General features: G+C 36.7%; 19 non-coding genes across 19 annotated transcripts; all 19 read left to right on the top strand.

Moving 5' to 3' along the window:
• Positions 1–967: 967 nt before the first annotated feature.
• Positions 968–1,039, top strand: trnap-cgg (transfer RNA proline (anticodon CGG)). The gene has a single exon. It is a non-coding gene; the product is annotated as a tRNA-Pro (tRNA).
• Positions 1,040–1,746: 707 nt separating this feature from the next.
• On the top strand, positions 1,747–1,818 carry trnap-cgg (transfer RNA proline (anticodon CGG)). Its single transcript has one exon. It is a non-coding gene; the product is annotated as a tRNA-Pro (tRNA).
• Positions 1,819–3,315: 1,497 nt separating this feature from the next.
• trnap-cgg (transfer RNA proline (anticodon CGG)) lies at positions 3,316–3,387 on the top strand. The gene has a single exon. It is a non-coding gene; the product is annotated as a tRNA-Pro (tRNA).
• Positions 3,388–4,094: 707 nt separating this feature from the next.
• On the top strand, positions 4,095–4,166 carry trnap-cgg (transfer RNA proline (anticodon CGG)). The gene has a single exon. It is a non-coding gene; the product is annotated as a tRNA-Pro (tRNA).
• A 2,276-nt stretch (positions 4,167–6,442) lies between these two features.
• trnap-cgg (transfer RNA proline (anticodon CGG)) lies at positions 6,443–6,514 on the top strand. The gene has a single exon. It is a non-coding gene; the product is annotated as a tRNA-Pro (tRNA).
• A 1,497-nt stretch (positions 6,515–8,011) lies between these two features.
• trnap-ugg (transfer RNA proline (anticodon UGG)) lies at positions 8,012–8,083 on the top strand. Its single transcript has one exon. It is a non-coding gene; the product is annotated as a tRNA-Pro (tRNA).
• Positions 8,084–9,598: 1,515 nt separating this feature from the next.
• On the top strand, positions 9,599–9,670 carry trnap-ugg (transfer RNA proline (anticodon UGG)). Its single transcript has one exon. It is a non-coding gene; the product is annotated as a tRNA-Pro (tRNA).
• A 1,497-nt stretch (positions 9,671–11,167) lies between these two features.
• trnap-ugg (transfer RNA proline (anticodon UGG)) lies at positions 11,168–11,239 on the top strand. Its single transcript has one exon. It is a non-coding gene; the product is annotated as a tRNA-Pro (tRNA).
• Positions 11,240–12,754: 1,515 nt separating this feature from the next.
• Positions 12,755–12,826, top strand: trnap-cgg (transfer RNA proline (anticodon CGG)). The gene has a single exon. It is a non-coding gene; the product is annotated as a tRNA-Pro (tRNA).
• Positions 12,827–14,323: 1,497 nt separating this feature from the next.
• trnap-cgg (transfer RNA proline (anticodon CGG)) lies at positions 14,324–14,395 on the top strand. The gene has a single exon. It is a non-coding gene; the product is annotated as a tRNA-Pro (tRNA).
• A 707-nt stretch (positions 14,396–15,102) lies between these two features.
• Positions 15,103–15,174, top strand: trnap-cgg (transfer RNA proline (anticodon CGG)). Its single transcript has one exon. It is a non-coding gene; the product is annotated as a tRNA-Pro (tRNA).
• A 1,497-nt stretch (positions 15,175–16,671) lies between these two features.
• trnap-ugg (transfer RNA proline (anticodon UGG)) lies at positions 16,672–16,743 on the top strand. Its single transcript has one exon. It is a non-coding gene; the product is annotated as a tRNA-Pro (tRNA).
• Positions 16,744–17,450: 707 nt separating this feature from the next.
• trnap-cgg (transfer RNA proline (anticodon CGG)) lies at positions 17,451–17,522 on the top strand. The gene has a single exon. It is a non-coding gene; the product is annotated as a tRNA-Pro (tRNA).
• Positions 17,523–19,019: 1,497 nt separating this feature from the next.
• On the top strand, positions 19,020–19,091 carry trnap-cgg (transfer RNA proline (anticodon CGG)). The gene has a single exon. It is a non-coding gene; the product is annotated as a tRNA-Pro (tRNA).
• A 707-nt stretch (positions 19,092–19,798) lies between these two features.
• trnap-cgg (transfer RNA proline (anticodon CGG)) lies at positions 19,799–19,870 on the top strand. Its single transcript has one exon. It is a non-coding gene; the product is annotated as a tRNA-Pro (tRNA).
• Positions 19,871–20,577: 707 nt separating this feature from the next.
• Positions 20,578–20,649, top strand: trnap-cgg (transfer RNA proline (anticodon CGG)). Its single transcript has one exon. It is a non-coding gene; the product is annotated as a tRNA-Pro (tRNA).
• Positions 20,650–22,146: 1,497 nt separating this feature from the next.
• trnap-cgg (transfer RNA proline (anticodon CGG)) lies at positions 22,147–22,218 on the top strand. Its single transcript has one exon. It is a non-coding gene; the product is annotated as a tRNA-Pro (tRNA).
• A 707-nt stretch (positions 22,219–22,925) lies between these two features.
• On the top strand, positions 22,926–22,997 carry trnap-cgg (transfer RNA proline (anticodon CGG)). Its single transcript has one exon. It is a non-coding gene; the product is annotated as a tRNA-Pro (tRNA).
• Positions 22,998–24,494: 1,497 nt separating this feature from the next.
• Positions 24,495–24,566, top strand: trnap-ugg (transfer RNA proline (anticodon UGG)). Its single transcript has one exon. It is a non-coding gene; the product is annotated as a tRNA-Pro (tRNA).
• The last annotated feature ends 1,079 nt before the right edge of the window (positions 24,567–25,645 follow it).

Below are 25,645 nucleotides of genomic sequence, written 5' to 3'. Positions count from 1 at the left end.
CACTGAAAATAAATAAAGGAAATAGAGGAGAAAGATTTCTGATCATACCGCAACTCAATCATTTGCAACACTACCTCATTCAAAGATGAATCTTTTCCCTTAACTAAATCTTGTTTCTGTGCCAACTCTTTAGTCATTTTAATTCTACCCTATATTAAAAATCAAAGAGTAAGGACATCATGTTAATGTTGGATACACAAGCATAACAGATACAGTCAATGTCATGGAAATCTTGACAATGATCCTCAAAGGATTGCCATGTTGGTAAAAACAAGATCACAAGGTGGTTGTCAAAATTACTAACTGAATCAAGAATACAAAATCAAACCTAGCCTCATTCTTATCTTAGGACAATGTAATAAACTGTGAAAGTTTTATCTTGAATCTTTGAGTTTCCTCAAGAATTAGCTTTTTAAACATGTGGCTTGTTGGTCTTGGAGTTTGATTCTCGCTTAGGGAGCGAGAAGTCCCGGGTTTAAATCACAGGCGTGTCCTAGGTACAATCATTGTTTAGAAGTGTTTTTGCCAAGTATGATAAACTTATGAATGAAGTGAAAAAAAAGTACCTGACAAGATGGGGTTTTCTTCACACACAGCCCATTATTTATTTGATAAAGACCCAAGAAAAACATTCTCTTTAGGACAACTCCCAATTGTATTGAACCCTCTGAATTTTCCCTTGAACAAAAGGTGAGGGAAAGATCTTCACGTTTGCTAGTTGATAGTACTAGATGAAAAGTTAATCTTTCAGTATTTGTGTGAAAACATTAAAAATGGTACCATGTTTCCAGGAATAGATAACCCATTCCAAGAATATCGACTTCTTTCGGTTGTGAGATACTGTACAGCCTATCCTGACTTAGTTTTCAATGCTATTGGTTTGTAGTTCAGATAAGGTGTTCATCCCTACCAATTAAATTGTTGAACGTTAACTGAAATTTCTTGAAGATTGCCCCCTTTGCACCCCGGCTCGTTGGTCTAGTAGTATGATTCTCGCTTCGGGTGCGAGAGGTCCCGGGTTCAATTCCCGGACGAGCCCAGCTTCAATTCAAAATTGATTTCTTCTGAAGTAACAGAACAAAGATCAATGTGAGGAAAATTATTTCTGTGCATTGAGGCATTCAATTGTTTGACACACTACCTCAATCAAAGATGCAACTCTTTATCAAAAAATCTGATTTCTGCACCAATTGTCTTGAAGGCCACCCTGTATTGAACACCAAAAGAGTAAGGATATCATGTCCATGTTAGAAACACTAGCATAACAGATGCAGTCAAAGTCTTGGAAATCTTGACAATGATCCTTAAAAGAATTGCCATGTTGATTGGTACAAAAAAGATTGATGTCAAAATAACTAACAAAATCAAACCTAGCCTGTTTCTTATCTTAGGACAACATAATAAACTGCTTCATTTTGAATCTTAAATCCTTGAGTTTCGACAATTTTGAAATCCTAAACAAGAGGCTCATTGGTCTTGGAGTATGATTGTCGCTTTGGGTGCTAGAGGCCCTGGAAGTTAATCTTTCAGTATTTGAGTGAAAACATTAAAAATGGTACCATGTTTCCAGGAATAGATAACCCATTCCAAGAATATCGACTTCTTTCGGTTGTGAGATACTGTACAGCCTATCCTGACTTAGTTTTCAATGCTAATGGTTTGTAGTTCAGATAAGGTGTTCATCCCTACCAATTAAATTGTTGAACGTTAACTGAAATTTCTTGAAGATTGCCCTCTTTGCACCCCGGCTCGTTGGTCTAGTAGTATGATTCTCGCTTCGGGTGCGAGAGGTCCCGGGTTCAATTCCCGGACGAGCCCAGCTTCAATTCAAGATTAATTTCTTCTGAAGTAACAGAACAAAGATCAATGTGAGGAAAATTATTTCTGTGAATTGAGGCATTCAATCATTTTACACACTACCTCAATCAAAGATGCAACTCTTTATCAAAAAATCTGATTTCTGCACCAATTGTCTTGAAGTCCACCCTGTATTGAACACCAAAAGAGTAAGGATATCATGTCCATGTTAGAAACACTAGCATAACAGATACAGTCAAAGTCTTGGAAATCTTGACAATGATCCTTAAAAGAATTGCCATTTTGATTGGTACAAAAAAGATTGATGTCAAAATAACTAACACAATCAAACATAGCCTGTTTCTTATCTTAGGACAACATAATAAACTGCTTCATTTGAATCTTAAATCCTTGAGTTTCGACAATTTTGAAATCCTAAACAAGAGGCTCATTGGTCTTGGAGTATGATTGTCGCTTTGGGTGCTAGAGGCCCTGGATTTCAATCCCAGATGAGCCCAGCCATCATTGCCAAGAAGAACATGTTTTGAAGTCACTGAAAATAAATAAAGGAAATAGAGGAGAAAGATTTCTGATCATACCGCAACTCAATCATTTGCAACACTACCTCATTCAAAGATGAATCTTTTCCCTTAACTAAATCTTGTTTCTGTGCCAACTCTTTAGTCATTTTAATTCTACCCTATATTAAAAATCAAACAGTAAGGACATCATGTTAATGTTGGATACACAAGCACAACAGATACAGTCAATGTCATGGAAATCTTGACAATGATCCTCAAAGGATTGCCATGTTGGTAAAAACAAGATCACAAGGTGGTTGTCAAAATTACTAACTGAATCAAGAATACAAAATCAAACCTAGCCTCATTCTTATCTTAGGACAATGTAATAAACTGTGAAAGTTTTATCTTGAATCTTTGAGTTTCCTCAAGAATTAGCTTTTTAAACATGTGGCTTGTTGGTCTTGGAGTTTGATTCTCGCTTAGGGAGCGAGAAGTCCCGGGTTGAAATCACAGGCGTGTCCTAGGTACAATCATTGTTTAGAAGTGTTTTTGCCAAGTATGATAAACTTATGAATGAAGTGAAAAAAAAGTACCTGACAAGATGGGGTTTTCTTCACACACAGCCCATTATTTATTTGATAAAGACCCAAGAAAAACATTCTCTTTAGGACAACTCCCAATTGTATTGAACCCTCTGAATTTTCCCTTGAACAAAAGGTGAGGGAAAGATCTTCACGTTTGCTAGTTGATAGTACTAGATGAAAAGTTAATCTTTCAGTATTTGTGTGAAAACATTAAAAATGGTACCATGTTTCCAGGAATAGATAACCCATTCCAAGAATATCGACTTCTTTCGGTTGTGAGATACTGTACAGCCTATCCTGACTTAGTTTTCAATGCTATTGGTTTGTAGTTCAGATAAGGTGTTCATCCCTACCAATTAAATTGTTGAACGTTAACTGAAATTTCTTGAAGATTGCCCTCTTTGCACCCCGGCTCGTTGGTCTAGTAGTATGATTCTCGCTTCGGGTGCGAGAGGTCCCGGGTTCAATTCCCGGACGAGCCCAGCTTCAATTCAAAATTGATTTCTTCTGAAGTAACAGAACAAAGATCAATGTGAGGAAAATTATTTCTGTGCATTGAGGCATTCAATTGTTTGACACACTACCTCAATCAAAGATGCAACTCTTTATCAAAAAATCTGATTTCTGCACCAATTGTCTTGAAGGCCACCCTGTATTGAACACCAAAAGAGTAAGGATATCATGTCCATGTTAGAAACACTAGCATAACAGATGCAGTCAAAGTCTTGGAAATCTTGACAATGATCCTTAAAAGAATTGCCATGTTGATTGGTACAAAAAAGATTGATGTCAAAATAACTAACAAAATCAAACCTAGCATGTTTCTTATCTTAGGACAACATAATAAACTGCTTCATTTTGAATCTTAAATCCTTGAGTTTCGACAATTTTGAAATCCTAAACAAGAGGCTCATTGGTCTTGGAGTATGATTGTCGCTTTGGGTGCTAGAGGCCCTGGAAGTTAATCTTTCAGTATTTGAGTGAAAACATTAAAAATGGTACCATGTTTCCAGGAATAGATAACCCATTCCAAGAATATCGACTTCTTTCGGTTGTGAGATACTGTACAGCCTATCCTGACTTAGTTTTCAATGCTAATGGTTTGTAGTTCAGATAAGGTGTTCATCCCTACCAATTAAATTGTTGAACGTTAACTGAAATTTCTTGAAGATTGCCCTCTTTGCACCCCGGCTCGTTGGTCTAGTAGTATGATTCTCGCTTCGGGTGCGAGAGGTCCCGGGTTCAATTCCCGGACGAGCCCAGCTTCAATTCAAGATTAATTTCTTCTGAAGTAACAGAACAAAGATCAATGTGAGGAAAATTATTTCTGTGAATTGAGGCATTCAATCATTTTACACACTACCTCAATCAAAGATGCAACTCTTTATCAAAAAATCTGATTTCTGCACCAATTGTCTTGAAGTCCACCCTGTATTGAACACCAAAAGAGTAAGGATATCATGTCCATGTTAGAAACACTAGCATAACAGATACAGTCAAAGTCTTGGAAATCTTGACAATGATCCTTAAAAGAATTGCCATTTTGATTGGTACAAAAAAGATTGATGTCAAAATAACTAACACAATCAAACATAGCCTGTTTCTTATCTTAGGACAACATAATAAACTGCTTCATTTGAATCTTAAATCCTTGAGTTTCGACAATTTTGAAATCCTAAACAAGAGGCTCATTGGTCTTGGAGTATGATTGTCGCTTTGGGTGCTAGAGGCCCTGGATTTCAATCCCAGATGAGCCCAGCCATCATTGCCAAGAAGAACATGTTTTGAAGTCACTGAAAATAAATAAAGGAAATAGAGGAGAAAGATTTCTGATCATACCGCAACTCAATCATTTGCAACACTACCTCATTCAAAGATGAATCTTTTCCCTTAACTAAATCTTGTTTCTGTGCCAACTCTTTAGTCATTTTAATTCTACCCTATATTAAAAATCAAAGAGTAAGGACATCATGTTAATGTTGGATACACAAGCACAACAGATACAGTCAATGTCATGGAAATCTTGACAATGATCCTCAAAGGATTGCCATGTTGGTAAAAACAAGATCACAAGGTGGTTGTCAAAATTACTAACTGAATCAAGAATACAAAATCAAACCTAGCCTCATTCTTATCTTAGGACAATGTAATAAACTGTGAAAGTTTTATCTTGAATCTTTGAGTTTCCTCAAGAATTAGCTTTTTAAACATGTGGCTTGTTGGTCTTGGAGTTTGATTCTCGCTTAGGGAGCGAGAAGTCCCGGGTTGAAATCACAGGCGTGTCCTAGGTACAATCATTGTTTAGAAGTGTTTTTGCCAAGTATGATAAACTTATGAATGAAGTGAAAAAAAAGTACCTGACAAGATGGGGTTTTCTTCACACACAGCCCATTATTTATTTGATAAAGACCCAAGAAAAACATTCTCTTTAGGACAACTCCCAATTGTATTGAACCCTCTGAATTTTCCCTTGAACAAAAGGTGAGGGAAAGATCTTCACGTTTGCTAGTTGATAGTACTAGATGAAAAGTTAATCTTTCAGTATTTGTGTGAAAACATTAAAAATGGTACCATGTTTCCAGGAATAGATAACCCATTCCAAGAATATCGACTTCTTTCGGTTGTGAGATACTGTACAGCCTATCCTGACTTAGTTTTCAATGCTATTGGTTTGTAGTTCAGATAAGGTGTTCATCCCTACCAATTAAATTGTTGAACGTTAACTGAAATTTCTTGAAGATTGCCCTCTTTGCACCCCGGCTCGTTGGTCTAGTAGTATGATTCTTGCTTCGGGTGCGAGAGGTCCCGGGTTCAATTCCCAGACGAGCCCAGCTTCAATTCAAAATTAATTTCTTCTGAAGTAACAGAACAAAGATCAATGTGAGGAAAATTATTTCTGTGCATTGAGGCATTCAATTGTTTGACACACTACCTCAATCAAAGATGCAACTCTTTATCAAAAAATCTGATTTCTGCACCAATTGTCTTGAAGGCCACCCTGTATTGAACACCAAAAGAGTAAGGATATCATGTCCATGTTAGAAACACTAGCATAACAGATGCAGTCAAAGTCTTGGAAATCTTGACAATGATCCTTAAAAGAATTGCCATGTTGATTGGTACAAAAAAGATTGATGTCAAAATAACTAACAAAATCAAACCTAGCCTGTTTCTTATCTTAGGACAACATAATAAACTGCTTCATTTTGAATCTTAAATCCTTGAGTTTCGACAATTTTGAAATCCTAAACAAGAGGCTCATTGGTCTTGGAGTATGATTGTCGCTTTGGGTGCTAGAGGCCCTGGAAGTTAATCTTTCAGTATTTGAGTGAAAACATTAAAAATGGTACCATGTTTCCAGGAATAGATAACCCATTCCAAGAATATCGACTTCTTTCGGTTGTGAGATACTGTACAGCCTATCCTGACTTAGTTTTCAATGCTAATGGTTTGTAGTTCAGATAAGGTGTTCATCCCTACCAATTAAATTGTTGAACGTTAACTGAAATTTCTTGAAGATTGCCCTCTTTGCACCCTGGCTCGTTGGTCTAGTAGTATGATTCTCGCTTCGGGTGCGAGAGGTCCCGGGTTCAAATCCCGGACGAGCCCAGCTTCAATTCAAGATTAATTTCTTCTGAAGTAACAGAACAAAGATCAATGTGAGGAAAATTATTTCTGTGCATTGAGGCATTCAATCATTTTACACACTACCTCAATCAAAGATGCAACTCTTTATCAAAAAATCTGATTTCTGCACCAATTGTCTTGAAGTCCACCCTGTATTGAACACCAAAAGAGTAAGGATATCATGTCCATGTTAGAAACACTAGCATAACAGATACAGTCAAAGTCTTGGAAATCTTGACAATGATCCTTAAAAGAATTGCCATGTTGATTGGTACAAAAACGATTGATGTCAAAATAACTAACACAATCAAACACAGCCTGTTTCTTATCTTAGGACAACATAATAAACTGCTTCATTTGAATCTTAAATCCTTGAGTTTCGACAATTTTGAAATCCTAAACAAGAGGCTCATTGGTCTTGGAGTATGATTGTCGCTTTGGGTGCTAGAGGCCCTGGATTTCAATCCCAGATGAGCCCAGCCATCATTGCCAAGAAGAACATGTTTTGAAGTCACTGAAAATAAATAAAGGAAATAGAGGAGAAAGATTTCTGATCATACCGCAACTCAATCATTTGCAACACTACCTCATTCAAAGATGAATCTTTTCCCTTAACTAAATCTTGTTTCTGTGCCAACTCTTTAGTCATTTTAATTCTACCCTATATTAAAAATCAAAGAGTAAGGACATCATGTTAATGTTGGATACACAAGCATAACAGATACAGTCAATGTCATGGAAATCTTGACAATGATCCTCAAAGGATTGCCATGTTGGTAAAAACAAGATCACAAGGTGGTTGTCAAAATTACTAACTGAATCAAGAATACAAAATCAAACCTAGCCTCATTCTTATCTTAGGACAATGTAATAAACTGTGAAAGTTTTATCTTGAATCTTTGAGTTTCCTCAAGAATTAGCTTTTTAAACATGTGGCTTGTTGGTCTTGGAGTTTGATTCTCGCTTAGGGAGCGAGAAGTCCCGGGTTTAAATCACAGGCGTGTCCTAGGTACAATCATTGTTTAGAAGTGTTTTTGCCAAGTATGATAAACTTATGAATGAAGTGAAAAAAAAGTACCTGACAAGATGGGGTTTTCTTCACACACAGCCCATTATTTATTTGATAAAGACCCAAGAAAAACATTCTCTTTAGGACAACTCCCAATTGTATTGAACCCTCTGAATTTTCCCTTGAACAAAAGGTGAGGGAAATATCTTCACGTTTGCTAGTTGATAGTACTAGATGAAAAGTTAATCTTTCAGTATTTGTGTGAAAACATTAAAAATGGTACCATGTTTCCAGGAATAGATAACCCATTCCAAGAATATCGACTTCTTTCGGTTGTGAGATACTGTACAGCCTATCCTGACTTAGTTTTCAATGCTATTGGTTTGTAGTTCAGATAAGGTGTTCATCCCTACCAATTAAATTGTTGAAAGTTAACTGAAATTTCTTGAAGATTGCCCCCTTTGCACCTCGGCTCGTTGGTCTAGTAGTATGATTCTCGCTTTGGGTGCGAGAGGTCCCGGGTTCAATTCCCGGACGAGCCCAGCTTCAGTTCAAAATTAATTTCTTCTGAAGTAACAGAACAAAGATCAATGTGAGGGAAATTATTTCTGTGAGGGAAATTATTTCTGTGCATTGAGTTATTCAATTGTTTGACACACTACCTCAATCAAAGATGCAACTCTTTATCAAAAAATCTGATTTCTGCACCAATTGTCTTGAAGTCCACCCTGTATTGAACACCAAAAGAGTAAGGATATCATGTCCATGTTAGAAACACTAGCATAACAGATACAGTCAAAGTCTTGGAAATCTTGACAATGATCCTTAAAAGAATTGCCATTTTGATTGGTACAAAAAAGATTGATGTCAAAATAACTAACACAATCAAACATAGCCTGTTTCTTATCTTAGGACAACATAATAAACTGCTTCATTTGAATCTTAAATCCTTGAGTTTCGACAATTTTGAAATCCTAAACAAGAGGCTCATTGGTCTTGGAGTATGATTGTCGCTTTGGGTGCTAGAGGCCCTGGATTTCAATCCCAGATGAGCCCAGCCATCATTGCCAAGAAGAACATGTTTTGAAGTCACTGAAAATAAATAAAGGAAATAGAGGAGAAAGATTTCTGATCATACCGCAACTCAATCATTTGCAACACTACCTCATTCAAAGATGAATCTTTTCCCTTAACTAAATCTTGTTTCTGTGCCAACTCTTTAGTCATTTTAATTCTACCCTATATTAAAAATCAAAGAGTAAGGACATCATGTTAATGTTGGATACACAAGCACAACAGATACAGTCAATGTCATGGAAATCTTGACAATGATCCTCAAAGGATTGCCATGTTGGTAAAAACAAGATCACAAGGTGGTTGTCAAAATTACTAACTGAATCAAGAATACAAAATCAAACCTAGCCTCATTCTTATCTTAGGACAATGTAATAAACTGTGAAAGTTTTATCTTGAATCTTTGAGTTTCCTCAAGAATTAGCTTTTTAAACATGTGGCTTGTTGGTCTTGGAGTTTGATTCTCGCTTAGGGAGCGAGAAGTCCCGGGTTTAAATCACAGGCGTGTCCTAGGTACAATCATTGTTTAGAAGTGTTTTTGCCAAGTATGATAAACTTATGAATGAAGTGAAAAAAAAGTACCTGACAAGATGGGGTTTTCTTCACACACAGCCCATTATTTATTTGATAAAGACCCAAGAAAAACATTCTCTTTAGGACAACTCCCAATTGTATTGAACCCTCTGAATTTTCCCTTGAACAAAAGGTGAGGGAAAGATCTTCACGTTTGCTAGTTGATAGTACTATATGAAAAGTTAATCTTTCAGTATTTGTGTGAAAACATTAAAAATGGTACCATGTTTCCAGGAATAGATAACCCATTCCAAGAATATCGACTTCTTTCGGTTGTGAGATACTGTACAGCCTATCCTGACTTAGTTTTCAATGCTATTGGTTTGTAGTTCAGATAAGGTGTTCATCCCTACCAATTAAATTGTTGAACGTTAACTGAAATTTCTTGAAGATTGCCCCCTTTGCACCCCGGCTCGTTGGTCTAGTAGTATGATTCTCGCTTTGGGTGCGAGAGGTCCCGGGTTCAAATCCCGGACGAGCCCAGCTTCAATTCAAGATTAATTTCTTCTGAAGTAACAGAACAAAGATCAATGTGAGGAAAATTATTTCTGTGCATTGAGGCATTCAATCATTTTACACACTACCTCAATCAAAGATGCAACTCTTTATCAAAAAATCTGATTTCTGCACCAATTGTCTTGAAGGCCACCCTGTATTGAACACCAAAAGAGTAAGGATATCATGTCCATGTTAGAAACACTAGCATAACAGATACAGTCAAAGTCTTGGAAATCTTGACAATGATCCTTAAAAGAATTGCCATGTTGATTGGTACAAAAAAGATTGATGTCAAAATAACTAACACAATCAAACATAGCCTGTTTCTTATCTTAGGACAACATAATAAACTGCTTCATTTGAATCTTAAATCCTTGAGTTTCGACAATTTTGAAATCCTAAACAAGAGGCTCATTGGTCTTGGAGTATGATTGTCGCTTTGGGTGCTAGAGGCCCTGGATTTCAATCCCAGATGAGCCCAGCCATCATTGCCAAGAAGAACATGTTTTGAAGTCACTGAAAATAAATAAAGGAAATAGAGGAGAAAGATTTCTGATCATACCGCAACTCAATCATTTGCAACACTACCTCATTCAAAGATGAATCTTTTCCCTTAACTAAATCTTGTTTCTGTGCCAACTCTTTAGTCATTTTAATTCTACCCTATATTAAAAATCAAAGAGTAAGGACATCATGTTAATGTTGGATACACAAGCATAACAGATACAGTCAATGTCATGGAAATCTTGACAATGATCCTCAAAGGATTGCCATGTTGGTAAAAACAAGATCACAAGGTGGTTGTCAAAATTACTAACTGAATCAAGAATACAAAATCAAACCTAGCCTCATTCTTATCTTAGGACAATGTAATAAACTGTGAAAGTTTTATCTTGAATCTTTGAGTTTCCTCAAGAATTAGCTTTTTAAACATGTGGCTTGTTGGTCTTGGAGTTTGATTCTCGCTTAGGGAGCGAGAAGTCCCGGGTTTAAATCACAGGCGTGTCCTAGGTACAATCATTGTTTAGAAGTGTTTTTGCCAAGTATGATAAAGTTATGAATGAAGTGAAAAAAAAGTACCTGACAAGATGGGGTTTTCTTCACACACAGCCCATTATTTATTTGATAAAGACCCAAGAAAAACATTCTCTTTAGGACAACTCCCAATTGTATTGAACCCTCTGAATTTTCCCTTGAACAAAAGGTGAGGGAAAGATCTTCACGTTTGCTAGTTGATAGTACTAGATGAAAAGTTAATCTTTCAGTATTTGTGTGAAAACATTAAAAATGGTACCATGTTTCCAGGAATAGATAACCCATTCCAAGAATATCGACTTCTTTCGGTTGTGAGATACTGTACAGCCTATCCTGACTTAGTTTTCAATGCTATTGGTTTGTAGTTCAGATAAGGTGTTCATCCCTACCAATTAAATTGTTGAAAGTTAACTGAAATTTCTTGAAGATTGCCCCCTTTGCACCCCGGCTCGTTGGTCTAGTAGTATGATTCTCGCTTTGGGTGCGAGAGGTCCCGGGTTCAATTCCCAGACGAGCCCAGCTTCAGTTCAAAATTAATTTCTTCTGAAGTAACAGAACAAAGATCAATGTGAGGGAAATTATTTCTGTGAGGGAAATTATTTCTGTGCATTGAGTTATTCAATTGTTTGACACACTACCTCAATCAAAGATGCAACTCTTTATCAAAAAATCTGATTTCTGCACCAATTGTCTTGAAGTCCACCCTGTATTGAACACCAAAAGAGTAAGGATATCATGTCCATGTTAGAAACACTAGCATAACAGATACAGTCAAAGTCTTGGAAATCTTGACAATGATCCTTAAAAGAATTGCCATGTTGATTGGTACAAAAAAGATTGATGTCAAAATAACTAACACAATCAAACATAGCCTGTTTCTTATCTTAGGACAACATAATAAACTGCTTCATTTGAATCTTAAATCCTTGAGTTTCGACAATTTTGAAATCCTAAACAAGAGGCTCATTGGTCTTGGAGTATGATTGTCGCTTTGGGTGCTAGAGGCCCTGGATTTCAATCCCAGATGAGCCCAGCCATCATTGCCAAGAAGAACATGTTTTGAAGTCACTGAAAATAAATAAAAGAAATAGAGGAGAAAGATTTCTGATCATACCGCAACTCAATCATTTGCAACACTACCTCATTCAAAGATGAATCTTTTCCCTTAACTAAATCTTGTTTCTGTGCCAACTCTTTAGTCATTTTAATTCTACCCTATATTAAAAATCAAAGAGTAAGGACATCATGTTAATGTTGGATACACAAGCATAACAGATACAGTCAATGTCATGGAAATCTTGACAATGATCCTCAAAGGATTGCCATGTTGGTAAAAACAAGATCACAAGGTGGTTGTCAAAATTACTAACTGAATCAAGAATACAAAATCAAACCTAGCCTCATTCTTATCTTAGGAGAATGTAATAAACTGTGAAAGTTTTATCTTGAATCTTTGAGTTTCCTCAAGAATTAGCTTTTTAAACATGTGGCTTGTTGGTCTTGGAGTTTGATTCTCGCTTAGGGAGCGAGAAGTCCCGGGTTGAAATCACAGGCGTGTCCTAGGTACAATCATTGTTTAGAAGTGTTTTTGCCAAGTATGATAAACTTATGAATGAAGTGAAAAAAAAGTACCTGACAAGATGGGGTTTTCTTCACACACAGCCCATTATTTATTTGATAAAGACCCAAGAAAAACATTCTCTTTAGGACAACTCCCAATTGTATTGAACCCTCTGAATTTTCCCTTGAACAAAAGGTGAGGGAAAGATCTTCACGTTTGCTAGTTGATAGTACTAGATGAAAAGTTAATCTTTCAGTATTTGTGTGAAAACATTAAAAATGGTACCATGTTTCCAGGAATAGATAACCCATTCCAAGAATATCGACTTCTTTCGGTTGTGAGATACTGTACAGCCTATCCTGACTTAGTTTTCAATGCTATTGGTTTGTAGTTCAGATAAGGTGTTCATCCCTACCAATTAAATTGTTGAACGTTAACTGAAATTTCTTGAAGATTGCCCCCTTTGCACCCCGGCTCGTTGGTCTAGTAGTATGATTCTCGCTTCGGGTGCGAGAGGTCCCGGGTTCAATTCCCGGACGAGCCCAGCTTCAATTCAAAATTGATTTCTTCTGAAGTAACAGAACAAAGATCAATGTGAGGAAAATTATTTCTGTGCATTGAGGCATTCAATTGTTTGACACACTACCTCAATCAAAGATGCAACTCTTTATCAAAAAATCTGATTTCTGCACCAATTGTCTTGAAGTCCACCCTGTATTGAACACCAAAAGAGTAAGGATATCATGTCCATGTTAGAAACACTAGCATAACAGATACAGTCAAAGTCTTGGAAATCTTGACAATGATCCTTAAAAGAATTGCCATGTTGATTGGTACAAAAAAGATTGATGTCAAAATAACTAACACAATCAAACATAGCCTGTTTCTTATCTTAGGACAACATAATAAACTGCTTCATTTGAATCTTAAATCCTTGAGTTTCGACAATTTTGAAATCCTAAACAAGAGGCTCATTGGTCTTGGAGTATGATTGTCGCTTTGGGTGCTAGAGGCCCTGGATTTCAATCCCAGATGAGCCCAGCCATCATTGCCAAGAAGAACATGTTTTGAAGTCACTGAAAATAAATAAAGGAAATAGAGGAGAAAGATTTCTGATCATACCGCAACTCAATCATTTGCAACACTACCTCATTCAAAGATGAATCTTTTCCCTTAACTAAATCTTGTTTCTGTGCCAACTCTTTAGTCATTTTAATTCTACCCTATATTAAAAATCAAAGAGTAAGGACATCATGTTAATGTTGGATACACAAGCATAACAGATACAGTCAATGTCATGGAAATCTTGACAATGATCCTGAAAGGATTGCCATGTTGGTAAAAACAAGATCACAAGGTGGTTGTCAAAATTACTAACTGAATCAAGAATACAAAATCAAACCTAGCCTCATTCTTATCTTAGGACAATGTAATAAACTGTGAAAGTTTTATCTTGAATCTTTGAGTTTCCTCAAGAATTAGCTTTTTAAACATGTGGCTTGTTGGTCTTGGAGTTTGATTCTCGCTTAGGGAGCGAGAAGTCCCGGGTTTAAATCACAGGCGTGTCCTAGGTACAATCATTGTTTAGAAGTGTTTTTGCCAAGTATGATAAACTTATGAATGAAGTGAAAAAAAAGTACCTGACAAGATGGGGTTTTCTTCACACACAGCCCATTATTTATTTGATAAAGACCCAAGAAAAACATTCTCTTTAGGACAACTCCCAATTGTATTGAACCCTCTGAATTTTCCCTTGAACAAAAGGTGAGGGAAAGATCTTCACGTTTGCTAGTTGATAGTACTAGATGAAAAGTTAATCTTTCAGTATTTGTGTGAAAACATTAAAAATGGTACCATGTTTCCAGGAATAGATAACCCATTCCAAGAATATCGACTTCTTTCGGTTGTGAGATACTGTACAGCCTATCCTGACTTAGTTTTCAATGCTATTGGTTTGTAGTTCAGATAAGGTGTTCATCCCTACCAATTAAATTGTTGAACGTTAACTTAAATTTCTTGAAGATTGCCCCCTTTGCACCCCGGCTCGTTGGTCTAGTAGTATGATTCTCGCTTCGGGTGCGAGAGGTCCCGGGTTCAATTCCCGGACGAGCCCAGCTTCAATTCAAAATTGATTTCTTCTGAAGTAACAGAACAAAGATCAATGTGAGGAAAATTATTTCTGTGCATTGAGGCATTCAATTGTTTGACACACTACCTCAATCAAAGATGCAACTCTTTATCAAAAAATCTGATTTCTGCACCAATTGTCTTGAAGGCCACCCTGTATTGAACACCAAAAGAGTAAGGATATCATGTCCATGTTAGAAACACTAGCATAACAGATGCAGTCAAAGTCTTGGAAATCTTGACAATGATCCTTAAAAGAATTGCCATGTTGATTGGTACAAAAAAGATTGATGTCAAAATAACTAACAAAATCAAACCTAGCCTGTTTCTTATCTTAGGACAACATAATAAACTGCTTCATTTTGAATCTTAAATCCTTGAGTTTCGACAATTTTGAAATCCTAAACAAGAGGCTCATTGGTCTTGGAGTATGATTGTCGCTTTGGGTGCTAGAGGCCCTGGAAGTTAATCTTTCAGTATTTGAGTGAAAACATTAAAAATGGTACCATGTTTCCAGGAATAGATAACCCATTCCAAGAATATCGACTTCTTTCGGTTGTGAGATACTGTACAGCCTATCCTGACTTAGTTTTCAATGCTAATGGTTTGTAGTTCAGATAAGGTGTTCATCCCTACCAATTAAATTGTTGAACGTTAACTGAAATTTCTTGAAGATTGCCCTCTTTGCACCCCGGCTCGTTGGTCTAGTAGTATGATTCTCGCTTCGGGTGCGAGAGGTCCCGGGTTCAATTCCCGGACGAGCCCAGCTTCAATTCAAGATTAATTTCTTCTGAAGTAACAGAACAAAGATCAATGTGAGGAAAATTATTTCTGTGCATTGAGGCATTCAATCATTTTACACACTACCTCAATCAAAGATGCAACTCTTTATCAAAAAATCTGATTTCTGCACCAATTGTCTTGAAGTCCACCCTGTATTGAACACCAAAAGAGTAAGGATATCATGTCCATGTTAGAAACACTAGCATAACAGATACAGTCAAAGTCTTGGAAATCTTGACAATGATCCTTAAAAGAATTGCCATTTTGATTGGTACAAAAAAGATTGATGTCAAAATAACTAACACAATCAAACATAGCCTGTTTCTTATCTTAGGACAACATAATAAACTGCTTCATTTGAATCTTAAATCCTTGAGTTTCGACAATTTTGAAATCCTAAACAAGAGGCTCATTGGTCTTGGAGTATGATTGTCGCTTTGGGTGCTAGAGGCCCTGGATTTCAATCCCAGATGAGCCCAGCCATCATTGCCAAGAAGAACATGTTTTGAAGTCACTGAAAATAAATAAAGGAAATAGAGGAGAAAGATTTCTGATCATACCGCAACTCAATCATTTGCAACACTACCTCATTCAAAGATGAATCTTTTCCCTTAACTAAATCTTGTTTCTGTGCCAACTCTTTAGTCATTTTAATTCTACCCTATATTAAAAATCAAAGAGTAAGGACATCATGTTAATGTTGGATACACAAGCACAACAGATACAGTCAATGTCATGGAAATCTTGACAATGATCCTCAAAGGATTGCCATGTTGGTAAAAACAAGATCACAAGGTGGTTGTCAAAATTACTAACTGAATCAAGAATACAAAATCAAACCTAGCCTCATTCTTATCTTAGGACAATGTAATAAACTGTGAAAGTTTTATCTTGAATCTTTGAGTTTCCTCAAGAATTAGCTTTTTAAACATGTGGCTTGTTGGTCTTGGAGTTTGATTCTCGCTTAGGGAGCGAGAAGTCCCGGGTTGAAATCACAGGCGTGTCCTAGGTACAATCATTGTTTAGAAGTGTTTTTGCCAAGTATGATAAACTTATGAATGAAGTGAAAAAAAAGTACCTGACAAGATGGGGTTTTCTTCACACACAGCCCATTATTTATTTGATAAAGACCCAAGAAAAACATTCTCTTTAGGACAACTCCCAATTGTATTGAACCCTCTGAATTTTCCCTTGAACAAAAGGTGAGGGAAAGATCTTCACGTTTGCTAGTTGATAGTACTAGATGAAAAGTTAATCTTTCAGTATTTGTGTGAAAACATTAAAAATGGTACCATGTTTCCAGGAATAGATAACCCATTCCAAGAATATCGACTTCTTTCGGTTGTGAGATACTGTACAGCCTATCCTGACTTAGTTTTCAATGCTATTGGTTTGTAGTTCAGATAAGGTGTTCATCCCTACCAATTAAATCGTTGAACGTTAACTTAAATTTCTTGAAGATTGCCCCCTTTGCACCCCGGCTCGTTGGTCTAGTAGTATGATTCTCGCTTTGGGTGCGAGAGGTCCCGGGTTCAATTCCCGGACGAGCCCAGCTTCAATTCAAAATTGATTTCTTCTGAAGTAACAGAACAAAGATCAATGTGAGGAAAATTATTTCTGTGCATTGAGGCATTCAATTGTTTGACACACTACCTCAATCAAAGATGCAACTCTTTATCAAAAAATCTGATTTCTGCACCAATTGTCTTGAAGGCCACCCTGTATTGAACACCAAAAGAGTAAGGATATCATGTCCATGTTAGAAACACTAGCATAACAGATGCAGTCAAAGTCTTGGAAATCTTGACAATGATCCTTAAAAGAATTGCCATGTTGATTGGTACAAAAAAGATTGATGTCAAAATAACTAACAAAATCAAACCTAGCCTGTTTCTTATCTTAGGACAACATAATAAACTGCTTCATTTTGAATCTTAAATCCTTGAGTTTCGACAATTTTGAAATCCTAAACAAGAGGCTCATTGGTCTTGGAGTATGATTGTCGCTTTGGGTGCTAGAGGCCCTGGAAGTTAATCTTTCAGTATTTGAGTGAAAACATTAAAAATGGTACCATGTTTCCAGGAATAGATAACCCATTCCAAGAATATCGACTTCTTTCGGTTGTGAGATACTGTACAGCCTATCCTGACTTAGTTTTCAATGCTAATGGTTTGTAGTTCAGATAAGGTGTTCATCCCTACCAATTAAATTGTTGAACGTTAACTGAAATTTCTTGAAGAATGCCCTCTTTGCACCCCGGCTCGTTGGTCTAGTAGTATGATTCTCGCTTCGGGTGCGAGAGGTCCCGGGTTCAATTCCCGGACGAGCCCAGCTTCAATTCAAGATTAATTTCTTCTGAAGTAACAGAACAAAGATCAATGTGAGGAAAATTATTTCTGTGCATTGAGGCATTCAATCATTTTACACACTACCTCAATCAAAGATGCAACTCTTTATCAAAAAATCTGATTTCTGCACCAATTGTCTTGAAGTCCACCCTGTATTGAACACCAAAAGAGTAAGGATATCATGTCCATGTTAGAAACACTAGCATAACAGATACAGTCAAAGTCTTGGAAATCTTGACAATGATCCTTAAAAGAATTGCCATTTTGATTGGTACAAAAAAGATTGATGTCAAAATAACTAACACAATCAAACATAGCCTGTTTCTTATCTTAGGACAACATAATAAACTGCTTCATTTGAATCTTAAATCCTTGAGTTTCGACAATTTTGAAATCCTAAACAAGAGGCTCATTGGTCTTGGAGTATGATTGTCGCTTTGGGTGCTAGAGGCCCTGGATTTCAATCCCAGATGAGCCCAGCCATCATTGCCAAGAAGAACATGTTTTGAAGTCACTGAAAATAAATAAAGGAAATAGAGGAGAAAGATTTCTGATCATACCGCAACTCAATCATTTGCAACACTACCTCATTCAAAGATGAATCTTTTCCCTTAACTAAATCTTGTTTCTGTGCCAACTCTTTAGTCATTTTAATTCTACCCTATATTAAAAATCAAAGAGTAAGGACATCATGTTAATGTTGGATACACAAGCACAACAGATACAGTCAATGTCATGGAAATCTTGACAATGATCCTCAAAGGATTGCCATGTTGGTAAAAACAAGATCACAAGGTGGTTGTCAAAATTACTAACTGAATCAAGAATACAAAATCAAACCTAGCCTCATTCTTATCTTAGGACAATGTAATAAACTGTGAAAGTTTTATCTTGAATCTTTGAGTTTCCTCAAGAATTAGCTTTTTAAACATGTGGCTTGTTGGTCTTGGAGTTTGATTCTCGCTTAGGGAGCGAGAAGTCCCGGGTTGAAATCACAGGCGTGTCCTAGGTACAATCATTGTTTAGAAGTGTTTTTGCCAAGTATGATAAACTTATGAATGAAGTGAAAAAAAAGTACCTGACAAGATGGGGTTTTCTTCACACACAGCCCATTATTTATTTGATAAAGACCCAAGAAAAACATTCTCTTTAGGACAACTCCCAATTGTATTGAACCCTCTGAATTTTCCCTTGAACAAAAGGTGAGGGAAAGATCTTCACGTTTGCTAGTTGATAGTACTAGATGAAAAGTTAATCTTTCAGTATTTGTGTGAAAACATTAAAAATGGTACCATGTTTCCAGGAATAGATAACCCATTCCAAGAATATCGACTTCTTTCGGTTGTGAGATACTGTACAGCCTATCCTGACTTAGTTTTCAATGCTATTGGTTTGTAGTTCAGATAAGGTGTTCATCCCTACCAATTAAATTGTTGAACGTTAACTGAAATTTCTTGAAGATTGCCCCCTTTGCACCCCGGCTCGTTGGTCTAGTAGTATGATTCTCGCTTCGGGTGCGAGAGGTCCCGGGTTCAATTCCCGGACGAGCCCAGCTTCAATTCAAAATTAATTTCTTCTGAAGTAACAGAACAAAGATCAATGTGAGGAAAATTATTTCTGTGCATTGAGGCATTCAATTGTTTGACACACTACCTCAATCAAAGATGCAACTCTTTATCAAAAAATCTGATTTCTGCACCAATTGTCTTGAAGGCCACCCTGTATTGAACACCAAAAGAGTAAGGATATCATGTCCATGTTAGAAACACTAGCATAACAGATGCAGTCAAAGTCTTGGAAATCTTGACAATGATCCTTAAAAGAATTGCCATGTTGATTGGTACAAAAAAGATTGATGTCAAAATAACTAACAAAATCAAACCTAGCCTGTTTCTTATCTTAGGACAACATAATAAACTGCTTCATTTTGAATCTTAAATCCTTGAGTTTCGACAATTTTGAAATCCTAAACAAGAGGCTCATTGGTCTTGGAGTATGATTGTCGCTTTGGGTGCTAGAGGCCCTGGAAGTTAATCTTTCAGTATTTGAGTGAAAACATTAAAAATGGTACCATGTTTCCAGGAATAGATAACCCATTCCAAGAATATCGACTTCTTTCGGTTGTGAGATACTGTACAGCCTATCCTGACTTAGTTTTCAATGCTAATGGTTTGTAGTTCAGATAAGGTGTTCATCCCTACCAATTAAATTGTTGAACGTTAACTGAAATTTCTTGAAGATTGCCCTCTTTGCACCCCGGCTCGTTGGTCTAGTAGTATGATTCTCGCTTCGGGTGCGAGAGGTCCCGGGTTCAAATCCCGGACGAGCCCAGCTTCAATTCAAGATTAATTTCTTCTGAAGTAACAGAACAAAGATCAATGTGAGGAAAATTATTTCTGTGCATTGAGGCATTCAATCATTTTACACACTACCTCAATCAAAGATGCAACTCTTTATCAAAAAATCTGATTTCTGCACCAATTGTCTTGAAGTCCACCCTGTATTGAACACCAAAAGAGTAAGGATATCATGTCCATGTTAGAAACACTAGCATAACAGATACAGTCAAAGTCTTGGAAATCTTGACAATGATCCTTAAAAGAATTGCCATGTTGATTGGTACAAAAACGATTGATGTCAAAATAACTAACAAAATCAAACCTAGCCTGTTTCTTATCTTAGGACAACATAATAAACTGCTTCATTTTGAATCTTAAATCCTTGAGTTTCGACAATTTTGAAATCCTAAACAAGAGGCTCATTGGTCTTGGAGTATGATTGTCGCTTTGGGTGCTAGAGGCCCTGGAAGTTAATCTTTCAGTATTTGAGTGAAAACATTAAAAATGGTACCATGTTTCCAGGAATAGATAACCCATTCCAAGAATATCGACTTCTTTCGGTTGTGAGATACTGTACAGCCTATCCTGACTTAGTTTTCAATGCTAATGGTTTGTAGTTCAGATAAGGTGTTCATCCCTACCAATTAAATTGTTGAACGTTAACTGAAATTTCTTGAAGATTGCCCTCTTTGCACCCCGGCTCGTTGGTCTAGTAGTATGATTCTCGCTTCGGGTGCGAGAGGTCCCGGGTTCAATTCCCGGACGAGCCCAGCTTCAATTCAAGATTAATTTCTTCTGAAGTAACAGAACAAAGATCAATGTGAGGAAAATTATTTCTGTGCATTGAGGCATTCAATCATTTTACACACTACCTCAATCAAAGATGCAACTCTTTATCAAAAAATCTGATTTCTGCACCAATTGTCTTGAAGTCCACCCTGTATTGAACACCAAAAGAGTAAGGATATCATGTCCATGTTAGAAACACTAGCATAACAGATACAGTCAAAGTCTTGGAAATCTTGACAATGATCCTTAAAAGAATTGCCATTTTGATTGGTACAAAAAAGATTGATGTCAAAATAACTAACACAATCAAACATAGCCTGTTTCTTATCTTAGGACAACATAATAAACTGCTTCATTTGAATCTTAAATCCTTGAGTTTCGACAATTTTGAAATCCTAAACAAGAGGCTCATTGGTCTTGGAGTATGATTGTCGCTTTGGGTGCTAGAGGCCCTGGATTTCAATCCCAGATGAGCCCAGCCATCATTGCCAAGAAGAACATGTTTTGAAGTCACTGAAAATAAATAAAGGAAATAGAGGAGAAAGATTTCTGATCATACCGCAACTCAATCATTTGCAACACTACCTCATTCAAAGATGAATCTTTTCCCTTAACTAAATCTTGTTTCTGTGCCAACTCTTTAGTCATTTTAATTCTACCCTATATTAAAAATCAAAGAGTAAGGACATCATGTTAATGTTGGATACACAAGCACAACAGATACAGTCAATGTCATGGAAATCTTGACAATGATCCTCAAAGGATTGCCATGTTGGTAAAAACAAGATCACAAGGTGGTTGTCAAAATTACTAACTGAATCAAGAATACAAAATCAAACCTAGCCTCATTCTTATCTTAGGACAATGTAATAAACTGTGAAAGTTTTATCTTGAATCTTTGAGTTTCCTCAAGAATTAGCTTTTTAAACATGTGGCTTGTTGGTCTTGGAGTTTGATTCTCGCTTAGGGAGCGAGAAGTCCCGGGTTGAAATCACAGGCGTGTCCTAGGTACAATCATTGTTTAGAAGTGTTTTTGCCAAGTATGATAAACTTATGAATGAAGTGAAAAAAAAGTACCTGACAAGATGGGGTTTTCTTCACACACAGCCCATTATTTATTTGATAAAGACCCAAGAAAAACATTCTCTTTAGGACAACTCCCAATTGTATTGAACCCTCTGAATTTTCCCTTGAACAAAAGGTGAGGGAAAGATCTTCACGTTTGCTAGTTGATAGTACTAGATGAAAAGTTAATCTTTCAGTATTTGTGTGAAAACATTAAAAATGGTACCATGTTTCCAGGAATAGATAACCCATTCCAAGAATATCGACTTCTTTCGGTTGTGAGATACTGTACAGCCTATCCTGACTTAGTTTTCAATGCTATTGGTTTGTAGTTCAGATAAGGTGTTCATCCCTACCAATTAAATTGTTGAACGTTAACTGAAATTTCTTGAAGATTGCCCCCTTTGCACCCCGGCTCGTTGGTCTAGTAGTATGATTCTCGCTTCGGGTGCGAGAGGTCCCGGGTTCAATTCCCGGACGAGCCCAGCTTCAATTCAAAATTAATTTCTTCTGAAGTAACAGAACAAAGATCAATGTGAGGAAAGTTATTTCTGTGCATTGAGGCATTCAATTGTTTGACACACTACCTCAATCAAAGATGCAACTCTTTATCAAAAAATCTGATTTCTGCACCAATTGTCTTGAAGGCCACCCTGTATTGAACACCAAAAGAGTAAGGATATCATGTCCATGTTAGAAACACTAGCATAACAGATGCAGTCAAAGTCTTGGAAATCTTGACAATGATCCTTAAAAGAATTGCCATGTTGATTGGTACAAAAAAGATTGATGTCAAAATAACTAACAAAATCAAACCTAGCCTGTTTCTTATCTTAGGACAACATAATAAACTGCTTCATTTTGAATCTTAAATCCTTGAGTTTCGACAATTTTGAAATCCTAAACAAGAGGCTCATTGGTCTTGGAGTATGATTGTCGCTTTGGGTGCTAGAGGCCCTGGAAGTTAATCTTTCAGTATTTGAGTGAAAACATTAAAAATGGTACCATGTTTCCAGGAATAGATAACCCATTCCAAGAATATCGACTTCTTTCGGTTGTGAGATACTGTACAGCCTATCCTGACTTAGTTTTCAATGCTAATGGTTTGTAGTTCAGATAAGGTGTTCATCCCTACCAATTAAATTGTTGAACGTTAACTGAAATTTCTTGAAGATTGCCCTCTTTGCACCCCGGCTCGTTGGTCTAGTAGTATGATTCTCGCTTCGGGTGCGAGAGGTCCCGGGTTCAAATCCCGGACGAGCCCAGCTTCAATTCAAGATTAATTTCTTCTGAAGTAACAGAACAAAGATCAATGTGAGGAAAATTATTTCTGTGCATTGAGGCATTCAATCATTTTACACACTACCTCAATCAAAGATGCAACTCTTTATCAAAAAATCTGATTTCTGCACCAATTGTCTTGAAGTCCACCCTGTATTGAACACCAAAAGAGTAAGGATATCATGTCCATGTTAGAAACACTAGCATAACAGATACAGTCAAAGTCTTGGAAATCTTGACAATGATCCTTAAAAGAATTGCCATGTTGATTGGTACAAAAACGATTGATGTCAAAATAACTAACACAATCAAACATAGCCTGTTTCTTATCTTAGGACAACATAATAAACTGCTTCATTTGAATCTTAAATCCTTGAGTTTCGACAATTTTGAAATCCTAAACAAGAGGCTCATTGGTCTTGGAGTATGATTGTCGCTTTGGGTGCTAGAGGCCCTGGATTTCAATCCCAGATGAGCCCAGCCATCATTGCCAAGAAGAACATGTTTTGAAGTCACTGAAAATAAATAAAGGAAATAGAGGAGAAAGATTTCTGATCATACCGCAACTCAATCATTTGCAACACTACCTCATTCAAAGATGAATCTTTTCCCTTAACTAAATCTTGTTTCTGTGCCAACTCTTTAGTCATTTTAATTCTACCCTATATTAAAAATCAAAGAGTAAGGACATCATGTTAATGTTGGATACACAAGCATAACAGATACAGTCAATGTCATGGAAATCTTGACAATGATCCTCAAAGGATTGCCATGTTGGTAAAAACAAGATCACAAGGTGGTTGTCAAAATTACTAACTGAATCAAGAATACAAAATCAAACCTAGCCTCATTCTTATCTTAGGACAATGTAATAAACTGTGAAAGTTTTATCTTGAATCTTTGAGTTTCCTCAAGAATTAGCTTTTTAAACATGTGGCTTGTTGGTCTTGGAGTTTGATTCTCGCTTAGGGAGCGAGAAGTCCCGGGTTTAAATCACAGGCGTGTCCTAGGTACAATCATTGTTTAGAAGTGTTTTTGCCAAGTATGATAAACTTATGAATGAAGTGAAAAAAAAGTACCTGACAAGATGGGGTTTTCTTCACACACAGCCCATTATTTATTTGATAAAGACCCAAGAAAAACATTCTCTTTAGGACAACTCCCAATTGTATTGAACCCTCTGAATTTTCCCTTGAACAAAAGGTGAGGGAAATATCTTCACGTTTGCTAGTTGATAGTACTAGATGAAAAGTTAATCTTTCAGTATTTGTGTGAAAACATTAAAAATGGTACCATGTTTCCAGGAATAGATAACCCATTCCAAGAATATCGACTTCTTTCGGTTGTGAGATACTGTACAGCCTATCCTGACTTAGTTTTCAATGCTATTGGTTTGTAGTTCAGATAAGGTGTTCATCCCTACCAATTAAATTGTTGAAAGTTAACTGAAATTTCTTGAAGATTGCCCCCTTTGCACCCCGGCTCGTTGGTCTAGTAGTATGATTCTCGCTTTGGGTGCGAGAGGTCCCGGGTTCACTTCCCGGACGAGCCCAGCTTCAGTTCAAAATTAATTTCTTCTGAAGTAACAGAACAAAGATCAATGTGAGGGAAATTATTTCTGTGAGGGAAATTATTTCTGTGCATTGAGTTATTCAATTGTTTGACACACTACCTCAATCAAAGATGCAACTCTTTATCAAAAAATCTGATTTCTGCACCAATTGTCTTGAAGTCCACCCTGTATTGAACACCAAAAGAGTAAGGATATCATGTCCATGTTAGAAACACTAGCATAACAGATACAGTCAAAGTCTTGGAAATCTTGACAATGATCCTTAAAAGAATTGCCATTTTGATTGGTACAAAAAAGATTGATGTCAAAATAACTAACACAATCAAACATAGCCTGTTTCTTATCTTAGGACAACATAATAAACTGCTTCATTTGAATCTTAAATCCTTGAGTTTCGACAATTTTGAAATCCTAAACAAGAGGCTCATTGGTCTTGGAGTATGATTGTCGCTTTGGGTGCTAGAGGCCCTGGATTTCAATCCCAGATGAGCCCAGCCATCATTGCCAAGAAGAACATGTTTTGAAGTCACTGAAAATAAATAAAGGAAATAGAGGAGAAAGATTTCTGATCATACCGCAACTCAATCATTTGCAACACTACCTCATTCAAAGATGAATCTTTTCCCTTAACTAAATCTTGTTTCTGTGCCAACTCTTTAGTCATTTTAATTCTACCCTATATTAAAAATCAAAGAGTAAGGACATCATGTTAATGTTGGATACACAAGCACAACAGATACAGTCAATGTCATGGAAATCTTGACAATGATCCTCAAAGGATTGCCATGTTGGTAAAAACAAGATCACAAGGTGGTTGTCAAAATTACTAACTGAATCAAGAATACAAAATCAAACCTAGCCTCATTCTTATCTTAGGACAATGTAATAAACTGTGATAGTTTTATCTTGAATCTTTGAGTTTCCTCAAGAATTAGCTTTTTAAACATGTGGCTTGTTGGTCTTGGAGTTTGATTCTCGCTTAGGGAGCGAGAAGTCCCGGGTTTAAATCACAGGCGTGTCCTAGGTGCAATCATTGTTTAGAAGTGTTTTTGCCAAGT

Source organism: Nothobranchius furzeri, chromosome 16 (assembly GCF_043380555.1).
Source record: "Nothobranchius furzeri strain GRZ-AD chromosome 16, NfurGRZ-RIMD1, whole genome shotgun sequence".
Classification (NCBI taxonomy): Eukaryota; Metazoa; Chordata; class Actinopteri; order Cyprinodontiformes; family Nothobranchiidae; genus Nothobranchius; species Nothobranchius furzeri.
Note: the sequence above shows the minus strand (reverse complement) of the source record. Positions and strands in the feature narration are given on the sequence as shown.